The sequence below is a fragment of the Ctenopharyngodon idella genome, chromosome 19 (assembly GCF_019924925.1).
Source record: "Ctenopharyngodon idella isolate HZGC_01 chromosome 19, HZGC01, whole genome shotgun sequence".
Classification (NCBI taxonomy): Eukaryota; Metazoa; Chordata; class Actinopteri; order Cypriniformes; family Xenocyprididae; genus Ctenopharyngodon; species Ctenopharyngodon idella.
Genome location: NC_067238.1, coordinates 4,874,902 through 4,899,466, shown reverse-complemented (window position 1 = coordinate 4,899,466; position 24,565 = coordinate 4,874,902). Strand labels below are relative to the sequence as shown.

The 24,565-nt window shown below is 35.2% G+C and overlaps 1 protein-coding gene across 5 annotated transcripts in view; it reads right to left on the bottom strand.

The window, feature by feature from the left end:
- Window positions 1-24,565, bottom strand: part of thrb (thyroid hormone receptor beta) — a 180,251-nt gene that overhangs the window by 116,383 nt on the left and 39,303 nt on the right. For 3 of the 5 annotated variants that reach the window (XM_051872870.1, XM_051872873.1, XM_051872874.1), the window contains exon 2: window positions 21,393-21,535. The exons of the other annotated variants lie outside the window; for them this stretch is intronic. The gene's annotated coding sequence lies outside the window, so the exon portion shown is untranslated. The remainder of the gene's footprint in view (window positions 1-21,392; window positions 21,536-24,565) is intronic. 5 annotated transcript variants of the gene reach the window in all.

Here is a 24,565-nt window from a genome sequence, read left to right as displayed (position 1 = left end):
TCGCCGTAGGAGAAGTCACACTGCAGGTCTGTGCATCAAATCTTCTGACACTGCCAGAATTTCGTCTGAGGTAAAATTTGATCGCAACTGTCATTAATTGGCTGTCGGTGAACATGTCAAACTAGCGATCAAAGACTACAGATATTAGCCTAGGATTATGGGAATCTTTTAGGATTTTCAAAATTTGTCTCAGATGACCAAATCATGGCCAAAATCGCACAGTGTGCACCCACCTTTAGGCAGGTGTTTATAATATTTTGGCTCATTGTATGCATGTTCATGTACATGTACGTCTTATGTAAATCAGACGCATTATATAAATAAAAGAAATTACAAAATAAACATTGAAAAAAATTATCCCTTTAACAAATAACAAAAAGGTTGTTTGTTTTTTTTTTTGTTTTTTTTAATTCAGTGTCTAAATATGCCATTTTATATGTGCAGTAATTTATGAAAGCAGGCCGTTTTTGAGGCTGGCTGTCATGTGACTCATTCTCACCCTGAATGGCCCTGATTTGGAACATTTTCCCTGTCGAGAGACTCTCACTGCCCTAGAACAGCCGGCTGCATGTAGATGTCAGAGCGGTTATGTAACATGCTGGCCTGCTCTTGTCCACTGTTCATTTCTGCCTGCTTCTCTTTCCATTCTCATTACTCTTTCATAACTCCTGTCCTTCCATAATTGTATCCTCTCTTCCTGCATGCAAACAAGAACACTCACGTATTTTTCAACAGCAGCTGCTTCACATTGTTTAGAATTCTTAGAATTCTTAAAGTGATAGTTCATCAAAAATGAAAATTTTGACTCATGTTTATTTTAACATGGCTTGAACACTGTATTTACTAATCCAAGACAGGAACCATTATTTCAGAGGGAACGACCAATGCACAAGAACAATTGTATTATTTTTTATTTTTTTTCCCTAGAATCAGCTATTATGGCTATTATTATCCATCTATACCCCATTTCTGGCTTCTAGCTGAAGTTTTTTTCATGGGCAGAGTCAGACCACTTACAATGCTTTCTGTGGTGCAGACAGACACTCTAACAGATACTCTGAGCGCTACTTTATTATACAATACACCTAGTTTTTATATAAATACACAACATCATTTTTAAACACTTACTTACTAACTATAGTTTCCATTTGGAAATTCAAAGAAAAAGTGGTTTGAAAAGTACCCTTTAAAAAGTATTTTGACATTCAAAAGGTCATTATGCTATAAAAACTTAAGGATAGATTTACTAAAGAAATTATGATTAATAATAACTAATAATAATAACTAAATCATAGAAGTACTTTTGTTCCAATTGTACCCATGTCAGATACAGTTGAAACACTCATTTTTAATGCTCTAAAGCAAGGGTTTTCAACCCCCATAGTTTCAGTTTTTAACTAACCCTGTCTACACCGGACGCGATCGACGTGAGATAAATTTATTTCAATATATTAATATAATTCATTGATTTTATTATTAATACAGTTGCAATAAAAGGTATGTGAACCACTTGCAGAATCTGTGAAAATGTGAAAAATTTTAACAAAATAAGAGAGATCATACAAAATGCATGTTATTTTTCATTTAGTACTGTCCTGAGTAAGATATTTTACATAAAAGATGTTTACATATAATCCATAAGACAAAAAAAAATAGCTGAATTTATTAAAATTACCCCATTCAAAAGTTTGTGAACCATTGATTCTTAATACTGTGTGTGGTTACCTGGATGATCTATGACTGTTTTTTTTTTTATTTTGTGATGGTTGTTCATGAGTCTCTTGTTTGTCCTGAGCAGTTAAACTGAGCTCTGCTCTTCAGAAAAAATCTCCAGGTCCCAAAAATGTTTCAGTTTTCCACCATCTTTTGCATATTTGAACCCTTTACAACAGTGACTGAATGATTTTGAGATCCATCTTTTCACATGGAGGACAACTGAGGGACTCAAACACAACTATTAAAAAGGTTCAAACATTCACTGATGCTCCAGAAGGAAACACGATGCATTAAGAGTCGGGGGGTGAAAACTTTTGAACAGGATGAAGATGTACAAATTTTTCTTATTTCGTTTAAATATCAGTTTTTTTCATTTAGTACTGCCCTTCGGAAGCAACAGAAAATACTTACATGTTTCCTAGAAGACAAATTAAGTACAATTTACCTTGATCTTCAAATTCAAAAAGTTTTCACACCCCGACTCTTAATACATTTTGTTTCCTTCTGGAGCATCAGTGAATGTTTGAACCTTTTTTAATAGCTGTGTTTGAGTCCCTCAGTTGTCCTCAGTGTGAAAAGATGGATCTCAAAATCATTCAGTCACTGCTTTAAAGGGTTCAAATATGCAAAAAATCCTCGAAAACTGAAGAATAAAAGTTCCGCTGTTCGCAAGGCATGTGTTGCATTCGTCTCTCATTAACAACCGCTTCAGCAGCTCCCACAACACTCGATCCTGCTCTGCTTCATACTACAGTAACGTTAATAATAGCATCCATGAACATGATTTCTGCCCGAATCCTATCCTGATTCTTTTCCACCGGCTGTGAGGTGAAGACCACATGTCCTAAGATTCCTCGCTCAAACTTGGCGTCATCAAGCTATGCCTTTGTTTTGAATAGGCGACCTCTAGCAGACGAAAAACTACATATTGCACCTTTAATGGCATCTTTTTACTAAGTGCTATTAATGAAGGCCAGTATCACTAATACCAATACTGCTGCTGATATCTCTGTTAAATGGATTTTTTCCCCCCTGCAATCTTAGCTATTAATCAGTTTCTGTATATTTCCTACCTGAATATTAGCTACCATTGCTTTAAGGTGTTCAGGTTGGTCTAACAGTTAGACCAACCTGAATACCTTAAAGCAATGTTTACAAGGTTACATGGGTCAAAAACAATGAAAACAATAACTTTTATTTATTTATTTATTTATTGGCAGTGCAAGTAAAACTCTGAACCAGTACAATTTTTTTTTTTTTTTTAAATAGCACTGAGCCCTGCTATATTAATGGCACAGCTAAAAGTGAAGATTGTTTTAAGTTCACTTAAATTAAAAGTTGTTATTTTTTTAAAGCCTATTAAATGTTAGAAATTATGGATTTATTTCGAAATTAAATATTGAATGGCTATAATTAAAGTAATCAAATGTAAAATAACTAGTGCTGTCAATCAATTAAAAAAAAATAACGAATTAATCGCATTAAAGTTTAATATATTTTTATATTGTAATATTTTCACATTGAATCTCCAAAATAATGTAGAAACAACATAACAATGGTATATTTTAAATATTTGTTTAAAGGCATCTTTTTACTAAGCACTGTGAATGAAGGTCACTATCACTGATACCAGTACTGATACTGATGTCTTTATTAAATAGATTTTTTTCTCAATTTTAGCCAATAATTATAGCCATTTAACATGACAGTATAATTGAAAGCTATTAATTTTAACATTTAATAGGCTTTAAAGGGGACCTATTATGCCCCATTTTACAAGATGTAAAATAAGTCTCTGATGTCCCCAGAGTGTGTATGTGAAATTTTAGCTCAAAATACGCCACAGATATTTTTTATAGCATGTTAAAATTGCCACTTTTTGGGGTTGAGCAAAAATGTGCTGTTTCAGTGTGTGCCCTTTAAATGCAAATGAGCTGCTGCGCTCGGCCTTAGAGGGCGGAGCTTCAAGAACTGATTCTCTAGTGTCAGGATTCAGTCAGGACGCACTATAATGTCAGAAACTGCGAATGCTGCATGGAGATAGTACAGGTATAGTTTATTGAAAGTGTGGTTTATGTCAGCTGCATGTGCAGAATGCCTGTCAGAGAAGATGAGGTGACGTTCTTTTGAGCACTATTCACACGCAGCGGTAATACAGGGAGAAAAAAAAAAAATTCTCCAAATGTACCACGTGAAACATAGATTCGGTCTTTTGATCTTTTAGCATTGTGCCAGTTGATTGAGATTAAGATGTGCGAGGGAGAGAGAGCAAAGACAGTGCTTAGTTTGAAGACAGACCAACACTATATTTGTACTGTTGTAAGGGTAGGTTTAGGGTTGGGGTAGGTGTAGACATTAATAAAGCCTCAAATTACATTTATATCATGCTGGAAGCATAATCTGATATGTAGTATGTTCGGTTGACTTACAGTAGTTTTGTCATGGCCACAACTTATTAGCTTGAGGAAAAGAGATATGTCATGGCCACAAGATATTAATTTGTGGCCGTCATGTTGAGACCATGCTCTACTTCACCTGCATGACCGAAGCTACCTGGGATTATCAGAAAAGGACAGAAATAGCTCAGACTTGACTTTCTGCTTCTAGTGTTGAGCTACAGAAAGGACAAATAGAACACAAAAAATGGTTTATATAACTCCATATTCAAGTCTTCTAAAGCCATACACAAAAAGCCCTGTGTGATGAGCAGAACCAAATTACTGTTGATAGTCGCTCTTCACTGATAATCTTCCCCTTCACAGTCATTCTTAAATCTCTCTTGCATTTCAGCAAATTCAAATTTGACACAACTCATTGGTTACAACACATGCAGTTTATTGATTTTAAATCAGAATGCAAATACAGTTTTCATCCTAACTCCGAAACATGAGCAGTCTGGAACAACGTGAGGGTGAGTAATTAACAGAATGTTCATTTCAGGGCGAACTATTTCTAAGAGTGTTTATTTAAGCTTTTTCTAAGCTGATCTAAATAAGTCGTGTGAAAAACAAAGGCAGAGTAGGCACAGAGAGGCAAAGTAGATCCAAAGCACAAGCAAACATGCTGCATGAGCCAAAAATGTGTGCCAGTGTGCTGGACGGCCTTCAAACACTGAAGGATAGAGAAAAACAGAGGACAGACAAGAGCAGAAAGAAAGATGGATGAATGAGGAAGGATAGCAGCAACATACTGAGAAAATGCATCACACAAAAGTTTAAATGAGAGATGTTATTAAAACATCTCTGTGGTAACACACTCATTCTCACGAGTCACAAGACAAGGAAGGAGTATGAAACTAGCCCATGGTGGGCAAGTTGTCGTCACAGGTGCCACATTGGGCTTTAAATAGTACATTGGGCAAACAGTATAATTCCCTTTTAAATACAATATTCTGCCTCGATTGGTTCTTGTATCCTTTAAGCCCAGAAATAGTTGTATACCCATTCTAATTCATGATGCACAATTATCTGAAGTGTGTCTGTGACTAATGGGATTGTCCAGATTGCCCTGAAGTGTATTAGAAAACCTTGAAAAAGGTGGGTTATAAATGTTTTCTTTTTTTTAACCTTCTCTACTTCTCTAAATTTTTAATTAACACACTCTCCACATTTATGAAAATTCTTAAAAAATAAAAAAAAACAACTATCATAGTAAAATAAATAATAACTATTAGGAGTGTAACCGTACATGTATTCGTCCCGAACCGTACGGTACGGACGTCACGGTTCAGTTCATGCAGTTAGATGCCGAATAGAGTCAGTCACAGGTGATACACACTCCAATCCAGAAGGGGGCACGCACGGTAATACAGCGCTGTTTGTTAACCACCACAACAGGGAAAAAGTGCAGAGGAAGAACAGCGCATACATGAATGACTTGAGCGCTTGAAAGCAAAGTCCACTAGGTAGTGCGCACATGTCGAATGCACATGTTTCTGCGCTCATGGATGGAAAAGGAGAATACTTTGACAGTCTTGCACTCTCAACTGCATGAAACGGAGTGTAATCGCAGAAAATTAAAGGCTAACCTTTGAATGTTTAAATATACTTTAAGTGGAGCAAATTGTAACACTCCTAATACACAAGTTTTAATTTTCATTATTCTATTTATTTTGTACTTTTGTAACACAAGATGCTTTTTAGTTTTCTAGCTTATTGTGACCAAATACCTTTTTTATCAGCCCTGCAAAAAATATGACCTATGCAAGAGTGCATTCTGTTTACTGCTTAGTGCTTAATACACTAAAGAAAACTGTACTGTACCAAGTATATTTGCACTACTGTCTGTTCAAAATAAAATAAAAGAAACCTAGCATTGTGGATTTGCTCCTTTGTCTGGTATGAAATAGTTACTTATTAGCATGCATATTACTATTGGCTGTTTATTAGTACTTATAAAGCAGATATTAATGCCTTATTCTGCATGACCATATTCTACATCCCATAATCCTACCCAATACCTAAACTTAACAACTACCAAAAGTCATAGTTAATAGTTAGTTAATAGTGAGAATAAGACCCTAAACTAAAGTGTGACCATTTTTTTCCTACTGTACTGAACCGTGAACCCAAAACAGAGGTACGTACCGAACTGTGACTTAAGTGTACCGTTACACCCCTAATAATTATAGATTTTCCTTTTAAAATATATTAAAAACATATTTTAACAAGCACAGAAAACATGTGTTTAATGCTGCAAATAGATCACAATCAAAAACTGATTGATTTTTGATTCTCACACATAGATGACAAAAAAAAAAAAACAAAGGACAATGAACAGCAGAGTTTTAAGGTGGTGAGCCAACCAAAGGATATCTGTGTTCGGATTTATTATTTTATCATTGAGACAGTTGGCTAGCAGATGTTAGTATGTCCAGACAGCATAAGCTTTGTGAGTGAACACAGAGTGTTAGTACTAAACATTTCTTTGAGCATTCTGAGTTTGAGTTATTCTGGAGATTGATAAGCCCCTTCATCCTTGTTTGGCAAATGGAAAGAAAGCACATTCTTATGGTTGCTAGATTGGACAAATTGATTATAACATTGAGTGGAATATTTCAGATTGGTATAAATTCAGTGTTCTGATTGGGTGGTTTGGATCTTTTGAAAATCTGGCAACACTTGTGGAGGCTCATTAGGTCTTACTGCAATATAATGGAGCTATTGAAATGAGGGGGGAAAAATAAAAACATTTTCAGGATAAATGATCTATGGACTGGATTAAACTACATAGACGGCTGAATCCGGCCAGCTGGCTGCAGTTTGCCCATGTCTAATGGCTTATGGGCCAAATAAAAACGTGCATTAAAATCATCACATTATTCACATTGTTTTGTATTTCCACCAAATAGTTGCCTACTTGCCTTTGGGCTAAAATGAAGGTGGAAACTCAAGAGATGTTGTGTGATAGTGTAGGTTTATGTTTGTTTCTTGTTTTTTCTTTAGGGCATAGCAAGGGAGGCAGCTCTCATGACAAGGTTTATGGGATGTAAGGCAGGATGTAAGGTGATCGTCTTCTATTTTGGTGTGTTTGCGGTTGTGTAATGTCAGCTCTTTTGTGGAGCTCACGTCATGTGGTGGGCAGCGCAGACACGTGTACAGTGGGAATGAATTTGCCCTGTCTGTTATCAGCTGTTGTCATCTGCTGTGTTTCCATTTTACCAGATTTTTTAAAGCAACATTTCTATTAAGAAAATTCTGTCATAATTGATTCACTCTCATGTCATTACAAAACTACATACAGTAGCAGCTCTTTTCAATATAATGAAAGTGAATGGTGACCAGCGGCTGTCAAGCTCTAAAAAGAACAAAAAAGCACCTCTGAAGTATCATAAAAGTAGTCCATATTAGGGCTGAACGATTGGGGAAAAACTGAACTGTGATTTTTAAAATGTGATTTAAAAAAAAAAATCTAATTTTCTGTACTTTTTTTATGGGGCTGAACAATTTGGCCAAAATGTTGTGATTATGTATCAATATGGATATAAGATAATAATAATAATATAATAATAATATAATATAATATAATATAATAAAAATCTCCTAAATTATTTAGTCTATGACACAATTGATTTAATATTTTTAGTGAAATGTGTCTTTTAATTTTAAGTTGACTCTCAAAAGTGTGTGATTTAGAGTGAACGGAAATCACCTGTTTATATTTGACTTTGAATTATGTCGTATTATTAAAAGACTCTATGCTGCTAGCACAGCACAAGTAAGAAAAAAATGTGTTACTGCACTGGCAATAGCAAAGTTATTGCTCATTGAACAAAGCAACATGCTTCTTATTATTAGTACATGCAGTTATTCACAACCTAACCATAAGCTCTTCTCTTCTGCACAATGGTAACGATCAAAACTTCAACATAACAAAAACTCTTTCAAATGTCAAACATAACTGAACATTAAACATTAACAGATATTTCCCTTCACTCAAAAACACAATAACACTTAATTTTAATATTTACTCTCCATTTCCAGTCACATGCAAAGCATGCTGGGAACTAACAATGGTGTCTTTAAATAAAACAGCATAATTGAACTAATTCTCTTTAAATAAATAGGTATCCTTCTGTCCATAATTTTATTAGCTTAATCAATTCCTCAATTCAAGCCTCAAAACTGCGTAAGTTTCCTTAAAAAAAAAAAAAAAATAGGAAAATGTATCTCTTGGTTTTATTAGTGAAATGTTCTCAATATTTTCTATACAACACTGAACCACAATTTTATTAATGAAATATACACACTATTTTTAATTATCACCTTTTTTTCTTCTTTTTTTTAATGAAAATTACAAGACCAATGATCACATCATACTTTTGATCACAAAGTACAAAATCATAGCAATTACATCTGGCAGATTCCTTTGCTACAGTTGGAGATCTAAACTTGTATGAAAGAGAGCGAGAGGACAGGTTGAGGAGACTGCAGGAGAACAACTTACTGTGGTTCTCTAATTTAGGACTGAGGCTTCTGCATGAAATGGATTCCGATGGTAACCTTTTACCTGTTGTCATAGAGGAATCCAATGAGTTTATGAAAAGGTAATCAAAGAGCTTGAGTCTAAATTACAGGATTTGCTTTACACTGTGTCTACAACGCCACAACAGTTTACAACAATAGAGGCCTCACTGAGCCATCGGATTTCATCAACAATATCTTAATTTGTGTTCCGAAGATGAACGAAGGTCTTACGGGTGTAGAACGACATGAGGGTGAGTAATTATTGACATTACTTTGGGTGAACTAACCCTTTAACATTGGCCAGTATCCTAGTTGGTTAAAAAAGTTTTATGGCTAGCCACCTTTCTAGTTTTCGCATTAGTTTGTTACAGTTTTTTTTTTTTTTTTTTTTTTTTTTTTAAATGGAGATCACCTACATTGTGGGGACCAGCCAGCAGTCCCCATGGGGGAGGGAGTGTGTGTGTGTCTGTGTATGTGTGTGTTTTTTAAAGGCAACTGCAACAAAACATCAAGAAAGATATGAGGATGCCAGCCATGCCGAGACTAGTGATTCTTGGTAAGAGAAGACATGCGATTTTGAGAGGTTTGTGTAGTCCATATGGGGTATGCCTTTTAAAAGTATGTAATTTCTACTTCTTGTTTTCCAGGAAACACATTTCTCTCTGTAACAAAGTGGATGACGAGCAAAGGTGGCCCACATTTTAGAGCAGCACCTGGGTTTTGCAGATGCCTTGTATGTATTCTTTGGCTGCTTATATGCTTTCCAATAAATTTTCTGTTGCCTAAAGATTCTTTGTGAGGACAAATCCAGAGGATACAACATAATGCACTGCAAAAAGTCATAAGACAGGAGAAATGGTGAAGATGCACTGCCCCAGCATTGGCAGACTGTGTATTTTTAAGCGTTATACATGCAATGTTTAAAATAAAGAATATATTTTGCAATTGTCTGTTTGAATTGAATGCTAGTAGTACATTTGTAGGATAACATTCTATGTAAAATTATAAAATCTCATTTATATTTAGTACAAATAAATGAATTATAGTAGTGTACTCATAACCAGGGTTATTTTCTTTACAGTAAATGCACTGTATTACATGATTACAGAACCATGTAGTTACTATAAATGTAAAATACGGTTATACTGTAAATCTTAATTGGCAACTAAAGCCCTGTAGTGTAAATATTAAATAAATTTGTGGTAGTGAATATTCAGAATCATCCTGAAATAGAAAAAAAAAAAAAAAATTGACAATTTTCTATTTTAATTTGGTACTTGATGGACATGAGACAAATTAATCTTATCACTTCAAGTCTGACATCTTATCAATATCAAGTCTGACATCAGAGCAAAAACAGACATGAATAATAATAAAAACATTAAAAAAAAAAATGCTCAAAACATTCAAAGCCGAACACAAAGGAAGATATTTGGAAGAATGCAGACTGACTACCATAGTAGGAAAAATAAATACTACTATAGTTAAATGGTCAGGGCGAGATCTGTTTGGTTTCTGACATTCTTCCAAATATCTTCCTTTGTGTTCAGCAGAACAAAGAAATTCATACAGGTTTGGAACTACTTAAAGGTGAGTAAATGATGACAGAATTTTCATTTTTGGGTGAACTATGCCCTTTAATGGTAAATGAATATCGTGATAAATATCAATGTTGTACTACATGGAAAAAATCATGATAATATTTTTTGGCCATATTGCCCAGCCCTAGTTTGGTTAATTGATTACTGATGTATTATTTATTTTCCAATTGGGTTTTCAGCCAAGTGCATCCTGAATTTTTGGTTTTGGCCCAGAATTTTCATTTTGATGCATGACCACATATTGGCTTGAAAAAAAAAAACTGACTAGCTTCAACAATAATAGAAGCTACTTTTAATTTGTTAAAAAAAAAATAATCTAGATGCACTTTAAATTGTCAGCATAGATGCTCATTAATTGATTTGACTAGATTAGAAATCCAGAGTCGAGAGAGCATTTGAGAGTTTGGAAGCATGTAAAGGCAGATAGTACTGTTGTGGTCTGGCTGCTGCTGTAGAGAGCGCCAGTAATGTATTGATGTTCTTTGGGCTGGCTGGATAGATGGAGTGAATAATTGATGAGGTCAGGAAGGAGGGTAAGAGAACCAGAGAAGCTGTTGTGTTCACTTTCATGTCTCTCTGTGACCATCTTTGTTTCTTTTCTTCCAACACACCCTGTCATTCAGGGCAACTTGACCTAAAACTTAAAAATGCCCTGTATATTGTCGAGAACTGTTATAAGAACTTTATATTATGAATGATGTATATTTTGGGTTTCATACCGCTTGCTGTTTAACTGCAGTTTGCCTTACATGTATGTAATTAGAAAAGCGTCCATCCATCCATTCATACATGAATACATAAATCTATCCATCCTTCCACCTGTCTGACCATCTGCCATCCCATCATCCATTCATATGTCCATCCATCCATTCATTCAGCCGTATGTCTGTCCGTCCATATGTCCATTTATCTATCCATCCTTTGACACCACATCTTTAAAGTGCCCCTATTATGCCTTTTTAAGGTTCCTAATATTGTTTTGTTAGTCTCCTACAACAGGTTTACATGCATGCAAGGTCAAAAAAACAGTTTTGTTTTCTTATAATATACATTTAATTTCACCTCAGTTCGTAAACGATTCGTTAGAAGCAGTTCGAAGAATCAGTCTCTCTAAACTCCTCCTTTCCGTGAGCCTACACTGCTCTGATTGGTCAGATGGACCAATCCTGTGTGATTAGTCTACTGTGCGCACCACGCGCCCATTGCCATAACTGAATGACAGCTATCAATTCGCAAGACATTGTATACAATGTATGAATAGAAAAGATGGCATCGATTTTACCATATCCATTCGAGACTTTTTCGTCATAACTATTAGCAAAATAAAAAATGTCTATATCATTGTTTGACATTACAATGGGTGTTTACTGTTTACAAAGAGAATACTTCAACTAGTTAGCACGGACTAGCATCTTAACATCCTATTACAATACAGACAGAGCTCCACTCTTTTATAATAATAAAAACACAGAGGAAAACAACAGTTTGTTTTACAGTTATGTAAGCGAATCGGGCCCCCAGCTATGTTGTAAACACCCATGTTAGCCAAGCACAAACGTGAATAGCTGATAATGCATTACACTCTGTAAACAAAAGTCGTGCTCCATCCTTGATTATTACTCCAAGTAATAAGATAATAAGACAGACAAGCTGCATTAATCGACACAGTTTTAGACAATATTGGAGCCACATCTGAATAGCAGAACTACAGAAACGTGAGTTAGCCGGTTAGCAGGAGACATACAGACTAGGGTGTACGTTACACAACATAACATACAAAACTGCGAATTTTGAACGATCGCTAGAAAATATAAACATCAATTATTAATCATTCTTACAGGTTGAGATTCAGAGGAGCAAGCTGGTCCAAATAAACTGGGCACTGATCCATATTTTTAGACCCAGCGTTTTGTGAATCCTGCGTTAAACTCAATTAACGAAGTACAAATACTTTGTTACCTTACTTAAGTAGAAATTTTGGGTATCTATACTGGAGTAATTATTTTTCAGCCGACTTTTTACTTCTACACCTTACATTTTCACGCAATTATCTGTACTTTCTACTCCTTTCATTTTAAAAATATCCTCGTTACTCCTATTTAATTTCGGCTTGTTTTCATTCCGGCTTGTCATCGTTCAAAAAAAAAAAAAAAAAAAACCTATCCAGATAAATCACGCCATCCGGATAGAGTGAATTTGATTGTGGTTGGATGAGAAGTATAAACATATACCATTCCGACACCCTATTGGTTTGTACGCGATCCATCGCACCTGCACATGACACAAATCACGTCACACTCCAGCAAGGAGGACATAGCCAGTGTTGGGGTCGTTACTCAAAAGAAGATTATTTCTTAAAAGTTATTATTTCTCCACTACTGGCTCATTTATCAAACGGGTGCTTTCTCTTCGTCCTCCGCAAATTAAGCTACAGTAGGTAGTTCGGTAGAGAGACGTTTGAATAAATTAGCGTTTGTGATTGACAACGCGATTGACAATGTTGTGATAAGTAGGCTAACTTTGCAACTCGTTACCCCCAACACTGGACATAGCAGATGTATGTAGCCAAGTACGAAGATGTCCGTGGCAGAGACTCTAGAAGAGAACTCGAGTGAAATGTCCCAACCAAGCACCAGCGAGGAGGTTGGTAGAAACAGGTAGCCTAGTGCATCCCGAATTTTTCAACATTAACATTTTAATATAACATTATTGTAATGAATCGTCACATCGGCTGGGATCCATTTGCATGCTTTATTGAACAAGAGCGTAGTCGTACAGGCAGGGTAGGTCAGGAGCAAACAGGTACGATATAGGGCAGGCAGAAACGTAGACAGATAACAGGCAATAGTCAGGGCTGGCAGAAAACACTCACTGATCAGGATACAAAGCACAGGTCAGGGACAGGCAGCAGAGGTTCGTAAATGATAAACAACAGAATCAGCAACGGGTAATCAGGCAGACAGAATAATAACGCTCAGAACTGTACACCACGGCAATACAAGACTTCGCGATTGACTGTGAGAAACGTGAGTCCTTATATAGTCCAGTGAATGAGCTACAGCTGGCAGGTAATTAGTCCGGGGTGAAGGCTGATGGGAAATGTAGTGTATGAATGTTAGTACTCAGGTGAGGGCTCCCTCCAATGGCCAGAGGAGGGAGCTACGGAGTTTGTGACAATTATAGTCATTATGGCCTTTAGAAAAATGTTTTTTTGAGGAGGTGGGGTAGTGCACAATAGGCCCCTGTGGCGCGGCCTAAGCTTTTGTCCTTAATGGCATTTTTTTCCTTACATTACTTTTACTTTTATACTTTAAGTAGTTTTGAAACCAGTTCGTTTACACTTTTACTTGAGTAAAAAGCTTGAGTTGATACTTCAACTTCTACAGAAGTCTTATTAAACCCTAGTATCTATACTTCTACCTGAGTAATGAATGTGAATACTTTTGACACCAGTGGTTAAACTCCCCAAGGTTTGAGAAGCAGTCGTCAGTAAAATGACAGGAACACAACAAAAGATGGTACTGCTGTGGTATTGTTGAAAAAAAATAATTTTCCCTGGCATCTGCACGCTCAATAAGTGGGCGGGCAATATGCTGCTGTTTCGTTGTGACGTCACAAGGAAACTGCTTGTGATTTGTTTTACAAACGACTCGTTTAATTGACTCAGAGTTTTTTTTTTACTTTTGAGAGACAATAACTTTATATACAGTGCACTTTCAGATTTAAAACTTTGCAGGATGTTTTCATTCACTTAGAGTTATGTTACACACTACATGAAAGGTAATTTTAAAAAATCCATAATAGGGGCACTTTAAGGACCTGATATATACTCTCAGAGAAGTGCCTCCTCATTCTTCACTCAGGAGTAAACAAATTCAAAAATACCTGAGCAACGGTATAGTGTTTGTGAACATTCCACTGCTTCTGGCAGCATTTAGATGAGTATTTAAATTTGTGCTGTTTTCCTATAAATCACAAAATAAGCACAACAAAAATGACAGCAGTAAGAGAACCGCAGATAAGAAAGGATCTCATTATAAAAATGCAGATATGTTTACACCAATTCATCAGTTTAACATTCCATTAGCTATGTCTCCATCCACTTATTTATAACTCATTTTGGGATATCGCATAAAAAAATGCTGGATGGAAACGGCAAGATGTGCATAAATTTTAAAAATGCACAAAAAAACGTATATGCGCTCAAATGATTCAGATAAATTTTTGATGCGATATGGAAACATGCGCATAAACTACGATGGAAACAATTTTACAGAACAAATTCCTTGATGTGCGTCAAAAAAGACATGTGACTTTGCAATGGAACAGCATAACTGGATCAACCAGCCGACCGACCTCGTTGCACAGCATCTGAAATGCTGTTTTGGTCATTCAATACCTGAGCAAAGTCTGTTGTTAGTGGTTCATATAATTCCCTCCCAGAAGCGCCTCAAGCGATTGCATTCACAAACACCAGGCATCTGAATGGAAGAGAACATGACAGCGTTTATTGCCTTTCATCTGCACGCTCTGAGGCGCAAGTAATTTATTATATATGAAATTTACTATATAGAGTGGCTTCTACTGCAGAAAAAAAATCCATTTTTCTTAGTGATATTTAGCATCAGTTTATCAGGAAGTGACGGTTTTGTTCTCTTTGACTCAGTGGATGGAAACAGTGCTTTATTCACAAATGTTTTATGCAATATTCCAAATTTGCGCACAAGTTAGATTCACAACTTTGGATGGAAACATAGCTCATGTCTGACCTCAGTGAACTGGGAAACGAAATGAACCTCATAAGATTCCCATGCCAAAGAAGGTGGAGCCCCAGAGCACCCCCGCCTGTTACGTAATAATTATGGACTAATGGCTAATGGATGAAAGCATTTTTAAAAAGCATTGGGACTTAAATGAGGTATCAGTTCTACTATTGTCAGTGTTTTGGCTTGTCTGGTAATATTAAAAATAATGGGTTAGGGTTAGTTAAGCTGTAGTTTGGTGTAGTTTCAGTTTTTAACCTGAAAACTACAAAAAGTTTTGCTGAAGCATTAATATTTTTATGTTAAAAAGAAAAAAAGGTTATGGTTAAATTTGTCTTGTTTTTTTTTTGTTTTTTTTTTTCTTTTTTCATGACATGTTTTGCTTGTAAAACATGTTAGACTATTGAGGTTTGAGAGAAATCCTGTTTTACTAGGTTATTGCTTCGGTAGACTACATTAAGAATCATTGAGCTGTTTCTTCATTATGGGCTTTCTGTTGGGAAAAAAACACTTCACGCATAAATATAGTCTTTACAAATTTATTTTTGTTGTTGTGGCTGTGATAATAGGGATGCATTAGAAAAAAATTCTTGGCTGAAGCTGAAAATTTAGACACACTGGGGCAAAATTTATTTTAAATTTGTCCTTTTTTGGAATAACTAAATTCAGTTAAAATATGTTTTTGTTTTCCAAACAGTGCAATTATGCATATGTTGTTCAATGCAATATTAACTTTAAACAACCTTCACAGACAATATTATACATTTTAAATGACATTCAGTGCACAGAAAATTGAATAGTAAAAATTATCTTGAATCTCAAATTGGCCTTTCTGAAAACCACATTTACCTGAGCTCCTCAGGGAACACTAGTCTTTTTGTATCTTCTGGCCTAAAACCGCACATTATCTCCATTTCACAGGGTCAGAATTTTGACAACACTCTTTCCTCTTTACCAACTGTAACATTGCCACCGGCATACATGGAAGTGATTGCAACATTGATAACACTGTTAACATGGCAACAAAGTCCCACGCACACAGAGTTGTTTGCATGACTTTCTCTTGCCAGAGCAGGCCACATGCCATCAACAGTCCGACAGCTGCTCAAATGCCTCCATTTGTATGACTAACATGTATGTACCCAAATTCAGAGGATTGTGCTTGTATCTGAATTTGCATGCACTGCTGCTTTGCAGGTTTGATGTTAGAGAACAGCATTTTTAAAGGGATTGTTTTTGTGGAACTCTGAGAGTCTTGGCGCTCTAGTGGCCAGTAATACCACAGAACAGAGAAATAATGCCAGCAGAAAGAATTAAAGACAGAATGGAGTCAGGGTTCATGGAACTTACAAAGAGGAGATGCTTGTGCTTATAATATTAGTTCATAAATCAATTGCAGATGGACAGCTACAGGAGAGAGTTTGCTGTTTGTTACTGACATCATCGTTTGGTTCAGGAACTAACACTATAAATCTGAGGTCAACATTGTAAAAGGAAATAATACAAAAAGCCTTGACTTTCTTCTGAAAAGCACAATGTGCTCTGATTGGTCGGCTGTACCAGTGTGTTTGAGTGTGTTTTGTAAAATGTCACGACCCTTGCAAAAACATTACACACTAAAGAAATCTGAAAATGTAAAAAAAGAGATTACAAATGGTAATTTGATTTTTTTATTAACATTCTACCAGATTTAGCACTACACTTTTATTTTTTCCCTGTTAAATGTTTTTTCTGAATTATTTTTTTTTTCTAGAATTACTTTTGCTGTTGAATTATCCACTCATCTAGTTTATAATATATTTTTTTGTCATAGATTATGATTATATATTTTTATTCAGTTGTTGTTTTTCCTCTAATGAAGCGGTATTTAGAGGATAGTGTTTAACACAAAAGATTGATCATCGGCTCCACACACACAGATATATATTCTACAAGGATCAAGAAAAAAAACAGCACTGGTATCGGTATTGGCCAATATTCATGAATTTAGTTATTGGAATCGGAACGGTTATGAAAAAACGGTATCGGTGCATCCTCAGTTTTTACTTTTACTTTGACCAGGATATGAGTAATCATCTTTTTGAGGTTACGTATTTGTCATTTGTCGACTGCATAAAAACGTGTATTTGATAATTCCCACTTCTGAAGTCGTGATTACGAGCTCATTGCATTCAAGTGGGAGGGCGTTCATGTGCAATTTTTACCTAGGAATCTCGTATTTACGATAATTCCGAGAGCACGTGAAGGCAGCATAACAGTCAGTCCATGTGAATTGGATGCAGACAGGAGAGATCAGCTGTCACGGGAGATGCATGACTTTGTCATATTCATGTCATATTCACTGTGTACTGTTAGTAAAAATAGCATTACCTGGTCTTGAGGAAAAATGACCATTAGTTATGTTAAATGTAATCACATGTCTGTATTGTGTCTAAAATGATAAATCAGTTGGATAATTTCTTTGATTAAATAAAAACTTATTTTATTTTCTGTATTTTATTAAAACACATATGATAATAAAGAAAAACAAAATAGATGTTAAATGGTAAGTTGTAGAATATTCTACAGATTTTTTTTTTCTTTCTTTTTTATCAAAATGATTGCGCTTCCTTTCTCTACTGTCTGGTTTGATGCAATTGCACACACTCTTTGAAGTTCAATAGCCATTTGCTTGCTGCAAGTACAGACCTTTTTGCAAAGAAAACACTCACATGAACATGGACATTTACATCTACTGTTTTCATTATTAATTAAATCTTTCCTTTTGTGTTCCATGAAAGAAAGGAAATCTTATTTGAAATGACACAAGGGTGAGTAAATAATGACTGAATTTCTGAAACGCAAGTCTGCGGATTATGTGTGATTCTCGCTGCTCCACCACCTCGAGATGTTCTGGGATTAAAGGAGCAAAACATCAGTGAAATGAGGTTAAAGACCCTCTGTGGTGAAAATCAAGTTTTTAATGGTGTTTATATGTCTATGTGGTGTTTTTAATATGCTTTTTAAGACAAACCATGTGAAAATTCATGTCAACACCATTGCTGAGTATTTTCTCCTTAAAACTGCAGTGAAAAAAAGACGTCACAAACTACCTTGTAACCAATCACATCAACGTGCCAGTGGGCTTTAGCATATCACTAATAGCGAACTAGCAGGGGAGTCTCGAGAGAAGCCAGGTTCTCCTGGTATATTTTTCTGTTGATATGAAAAATAATGTAGATTTAGCAATATGGCGGGTGTATTGATGTATATTACGATGCTATGATAAACTTTATACCTTTCTCCACCGACATTCTGAGTTGTTCAAAGTGTTAAGGATACTGATTGTTAGAAGGGAGCTGTCTGACTCTGAGATGACTAACGGGAACCTTGGTTTGTGTAGCAACACATTATTAGCTGTTTGATAACAGAGTCAAGCAAAAGGCTAATCGTATTAATTACTGTTATATGTCCGATGTTGTAAAGAGTGATACCACTGTGCAGCATTTACCTCAGTAAGTTGACCGAGTTGATCTCTGAGCTGGCGTGAGCAAGTGGGGGTGGGGTTAATTTGTATATACATTGATCTGCGTATACTAAATGAGGCAAGGGTGTAGAGTTACATTCAAGCTATTTTAAGGTATGAAGAATTTTTTTCACAGGAAAAAAACATTTAAATATAATTTTGGTGATCAAAGATGAGTTTTAAGGGATAAAATTATTGACTACAAGGGGACTTTAAGTAAAAATATAATGAATATGTAATACAGTGCATAATATTCATAAAATTGTTCTTTTCTAAAGTTATTTTTCTAGCTAATTAATAAGTTTAGCTTTCTTGAAGTAAATGTATGGTTAAGTGACATTGTATAGCCTACAAGTCAAGTCAAGTCACCTTTATTTATATAGCGCTTTTTACAATGCAGATTGTGTCAAAGCAGCTTTACAGTGATAAATGGTGTATAATTTTGGCTGCACAGCAGCTCTTAAAGAAAATGCTGTCAATGTAGGCAGATGCAAAGCACTGTTGAATATCAAATGTCAAATGTCAAGTGTCCCCAACTAAGCAAGCCAAAGGCGACAGCGGCAAGGAACCCAAACTCCAACAGGTGACATCAGGACATACAAGACATACAAGTAAGAATTATTGACATCTTTCTGTGGATGAAACACAATTACACTGATTACATGAGACATGATACATTTCATTAAAAGAGACGGTGACAAGCAGGGCAGGGCGAGAGCCGTAAGGGAATGGTGCGAAGCCGGTGGCGTGATTGCAAAGGAGTGTCACCTGCACGCTGCACCGGTCTCGTATCTCTCATGGAGGAGCTCCAGAAGCATAAAGTGAGGAGCAACGATAGTGAAGGACGCCGCCATTTTACTTTCGTTTTGTATTTGTTTAATTTGTATTAAAGTGTTTGAACATTCACCGGTTCCCGCCTCCTTCTTCCCATAACAACATACCGTACATACAGGAACCTATAATGCCCCTTTTACAATATGTAATATAAGTCTCCGGTGTCCCCAGAATGTGTCTGTGAAGATTCAGCTCAAAATATACCCCCACAGATAATTTATTATAGCTTCTCAAATTTGCCCCTATTTGGGTGTGAGCAAAAACACCCCGTTTTTGTGTGTCCCTTTAAATGCAAATGAGCTGCTGCTCCTGGCCCCCTTTCCAGAAGAGGGTGGAGCTATAACAGATCGCGCTTCGGTTGCTCAACAACAACAAAGCTGGAGAACCTCACACGCAGCCAAAATGATGATTGTCAGTAACGGTGTGCAAACCGGAGTCGGACACTGGTGGAGAGACTCAGGAAGAAGTTACAACTTTTAGAATGCATCTGGACTGTTTCTGAATGGTTAGTGGATAAATTTATGTAGTTGCTGTGGAGTTGGTTAAACTCATCGACTAGCATGTGCCGTCATGTTAAACTTTTGTGCAAATCCAGCATTGAATTGACCCTCGTTTGTGAAGCAGTCCGGCATAAAATGACGGCATGATAACAACACTCTACTACAACAATGCTTTCTCTTCTCTAAAGCAGCCCAACAAGGCCTCCCCCCTTTTGTTGCATGTTCGCTGGGGCAGGGTTTATGTAAATTTTGGGGTTTTCGATGTCACCAACCCGGGAAGAAGCTTGTTGTAGTCCTTAAAAAGTGATTTCTGTCAAAGAAAATATCTCCCTTTGCATTGAACTTTGAGCATCGTAATTTGTAGATGTTGTTTATGCTCAAACAGCAACATTATACACTATTAAGGTTAAAAAAGTTAAATTATAATCAAGGACCCCTTTAAGTTGCAATGTGTCAACATGTGTATGTGTCAACATACCTTTTGATGTTTTGTGTTGTAACTAGCAGTTTTGTGCTGTAACTTTTAGTAAAGATGAAGAGATGATTGGTTCACATTAAGAAAGGTAATTTACATAAATTCCCATAAACGATCATTGTTTAAATTAACTAGGACTGCAACAACAAATCGATAAATTGATAACAATCAATAATGAAAATAATCAACAATGAATGTCATTATCACGTCAAATTACAGCACTGAATAACGCATTTCTATGGAAAAAATGCATCTAAAAATAAACAGAGTGAGCTGCTGCGGGAAAGGTACATGATCCAACCTGCCCAAAACATGAGAACTGTTTATTTTAAGTTTCAAGTTAATGCATTAGGGGTGGGACACTTCAGATTCTAGAGAGCATTTGATTGGACAGAAAATCTGATGAGCTGAAGTGCAGCCATTAAAATCATTGATCCATATTGGCAGATGTCAGAGACTGTAAGTTTTGAACCCTTATATCTTCTAAATACAAATTTTGTCATTGTTTTGGAGCATACTAGCTTATAGATACCACTAAGGCTAACATATTCATATTAAAAGCCAAAAAAATTATATATTGATTTCATAGAGGCTATCAGTAATAAATGCAATGCAAAGGTAGATTTGTCTCACCAAACCACAGACGATTCAGTGCATGCAGTTGAACTGAACAAAACACTCAAACTAATTCGCAAACCAATACAGACCATTTTGCCAATTGATTGATCAACCCATTATAAAAGAATTGACTCAAAAGAGTGATTAATTCACAAATTAGGCATTGCTCATGCCCCAGTAAAAAGAGAAAGTGCTCTTGGAATAAACTACGCATTTCTTAAAATTTCATGCATTAAAATAAAGTATCGACAGGAGCGTCGGCCAGTGTAACTATGTAAAAGTAAATTTTTGTCATTAGAAATTATTTGAGTAAGAGTGAAAGTACCCACCTTTAAATCTACTTTTAAAAAAAACATATTTTTCAAATTTTACTTATGTAAATGTAATGGAATAAATGTAGCACATTACTACCCACCTCTGCTTTGCAATGATATACTGTTAGCGAAACATCCTGGCACCGCCCATGCTGCAGGAAGCGGCATTTAGCTGAATATGAAAAAATGTGCTGTGCTGTATAATTAAATGAATATCCATGGTAACTGATGACTGGTGGGAAAACTAGAACAAAGGAAATAGGAAACAGACAATAAACAAAATTAGTCCATGAAAGTAAAAACTAATAGAACATAATCTTGACAAGAACATGCTAAATGTAACTTATTTAGCATGTGAACTTAATGAACAAGATAATACTTGTCACTGGCATCAGCTCAGTCATTGCTTATAGAGTCAATGCAGTGTTTACCTCCATGTATCTATACTTTTCAGCACAATGGTAACCATAAAAACTTCAGCATTACAGAAACTCTGTCAAATGTCAAACATAACCGCATTAAACACTAACAGGTCTTTCTCTTCACTAAAACCAAATAAAATTAATGTAGACATTTGAGTTTAAATTACACACAATATTAAGTTAATGTAATGATCACCATTATTAAATCAACAAAACTCAACAAAATAATGTTTGCAACTTAAAAGGTTTACTTAAATCAATAAACTAGAATTTTTAACTTGCAACCATGAATTTATTTAAGTTGTGGTAACAAGACCCTTTGAATTACATTTAGAGTTTAATCTTGAGGCTGGATATGACTATTTTACATCTTAGTGACATAAAATAATTTGGCTTTAACCAAACACTCATTTTGACATTATCAGTTACCATGGATGCTGAATTTCAGGTTTCGACATTAGTTTGCAACTGTGATTTCTAATGACAGCAAACATTTCATCTAAAACCTTTCATCTTTCAGACTATAGCACATCAGTCTTCTCTATCATCCGCCAGCAAAAGCATCAGCTCAACATTTATGCAGCAAATGTCCTTTCAACTAAAATGTTTGTAATACAGTAAAGGGACAGTGAGATGGATAAAATTGTACTCTCATTTTATCTACTTCCATCTTGTCAAAAAAAAAAAAAAAAAAAAACTTTTCTGCACATTTCTAGTAACCAAAAAGCCGCCCATCACAAGGAATATAAAAGTCACTGAATTGTGTTTCTGAGAAGAGTTGCTATCTCTGCTCACAGAATACTATTTCCAAAAAATACTCAACACCAAGTTTTATCTCTTGCCTACAGTTTAAAACAATTTCTGCACATTTTTTGTCGAAAAACGGTTCTGATGTGATGGGTGGGCATTTTTATTAAAACAGAAACATCTCACCTAATGAATATTATAGCAATGAAAGCCCTCGCACTACTCATGTACGTCAGATATCAATGCAGAGAGAGAGAGAGAGAGAGAGATGCACGAAGCTGCATGATTAATCTTTAAAAGATTGTGTTCTCGATTTCATCACCCACATGATCTAATACCTAAATGACAACTTTGACAAAAATAAAATTGAGATATTCCATTCTGCGTTCGCGGTGGCATGTTTAGATATAAACAGCTTCACAAACAATCTTTTCAAACACACAGTCTCATTATTTCTGTGTTACAAATATTCCAGTTATCACAGAAGTATACAAAAGTGTATTATTCAGATATAAGCGCTGATGTCTACGTTACCGATCAAAATAGAATAAATCACATTTTGAAAGTAACTGGGTGCTTCAAATAATGACTATATCGATTGCATTATTATGCCACTAGGTGGCAACAAATTACTCTTAAAAATGTATCTATCACTGAATCATTCTTTCAGAAACAAGTGAAGTCTTTATGAATCCAACTTATTATATATAAAATATTCTTAAATGTGTGTTCAAGCATCTTATTTGTGTTGAATTTACAATAAGGTTCATTTGTTAACATTAGTTAATGTATTAACTAACATGAACTAACCATGAGCAATTAATTTGTTACTGTGTTTGTTAATCTTTGTTAACCTTAGTTAATAAAAATACAGCTGTTCATAGTTTGTTCATTTTACTTCACACAACTAATGTTAACAAATACAACTCTTGATTTTAATAAATGTATTAGTAAATGCTGAAATTAACATTAATAAAGATCAATAAATGCTGTAGAAATGCGGTTCATTATTAGTTCATGTTAATGTAGTTAGCGAATGTTAACTAATGAACCTAACTGTAAAGTGTTAGTGATTTTGTTGAGATTAGCAGTCTGTTAAACTTTTTTTACAAGTGTAATAAACACAAACACAGTTATGATTAGAGAATAAAGAAAAGAGGACAGGATATGACATGGTTAATTTGTACATCATTGTAATGTTCAATCATTGTTTAACACTTATGGCACTTTTTCCAAGTCTTCATTTGTCTTTTTAAATACCGCAATAAATATCGTACCATGGACTTTATACAGAGGTATTATTGTACTGTAAGAATTTGATATCGTTACATCCCTATTATCAGTGTTTTATGGTATTGTAAAAATGCTGGAAATGTTCAAAAAGTTATAAAACATTACAACAGTTTAACTTTAAATGATATTTTTTTTAAAAACAAAGTTTTATTTTACTTTTTCCTTTTACCAGAATTTCTCCATTTTGGGCTTGTCTCTACTTTTTTTCAGTTTCCTCTCATTAATAAATGTATAAATGTTTGAAATCAGGACAATTCTTCTTGGTATGTTTTCATATACCTTTCAGAAAAAGTGTATTTTAAATTAATTTGCTAATTTACTACCATCTACCATCACACCAAGCATTTTAGAAAACAACCGAGTTCTGTTCATTATCCCACACAAATTCAAAAAGAGGGCCATGATCCCCAGATCTTTATTCCATGTGATAAATGTTTTAATAGAAAGCAGTTTCATTTTCATGATTTCTAGTATTAGAAATCTAGTACACCATTAAAAATGTACATTGCAGCTTAACTGAACCTGCTTGACCTGCTTGCTACACAAGAACAAACCTCTTGTGGAAGCTCATTGGTTCAAATATGCTTGAGCTTTCCTTTACCACAACTGATGTGTGAGTTGATGAATGTTTATGTGAATAAAGGCCTAAATTCAGTCTGTTTATTATATAAAGCAATAAAGTCTCTTCAGAAAATTTGGACTAAACCACTCAATTCATATGGATTAGTTTTATGATATCTTTATGAACTTTTTGAAGTGTTTTCATCAAAAAGATCTTCATTTGTGTTCCAAATATGAACGAAAGTCTTATG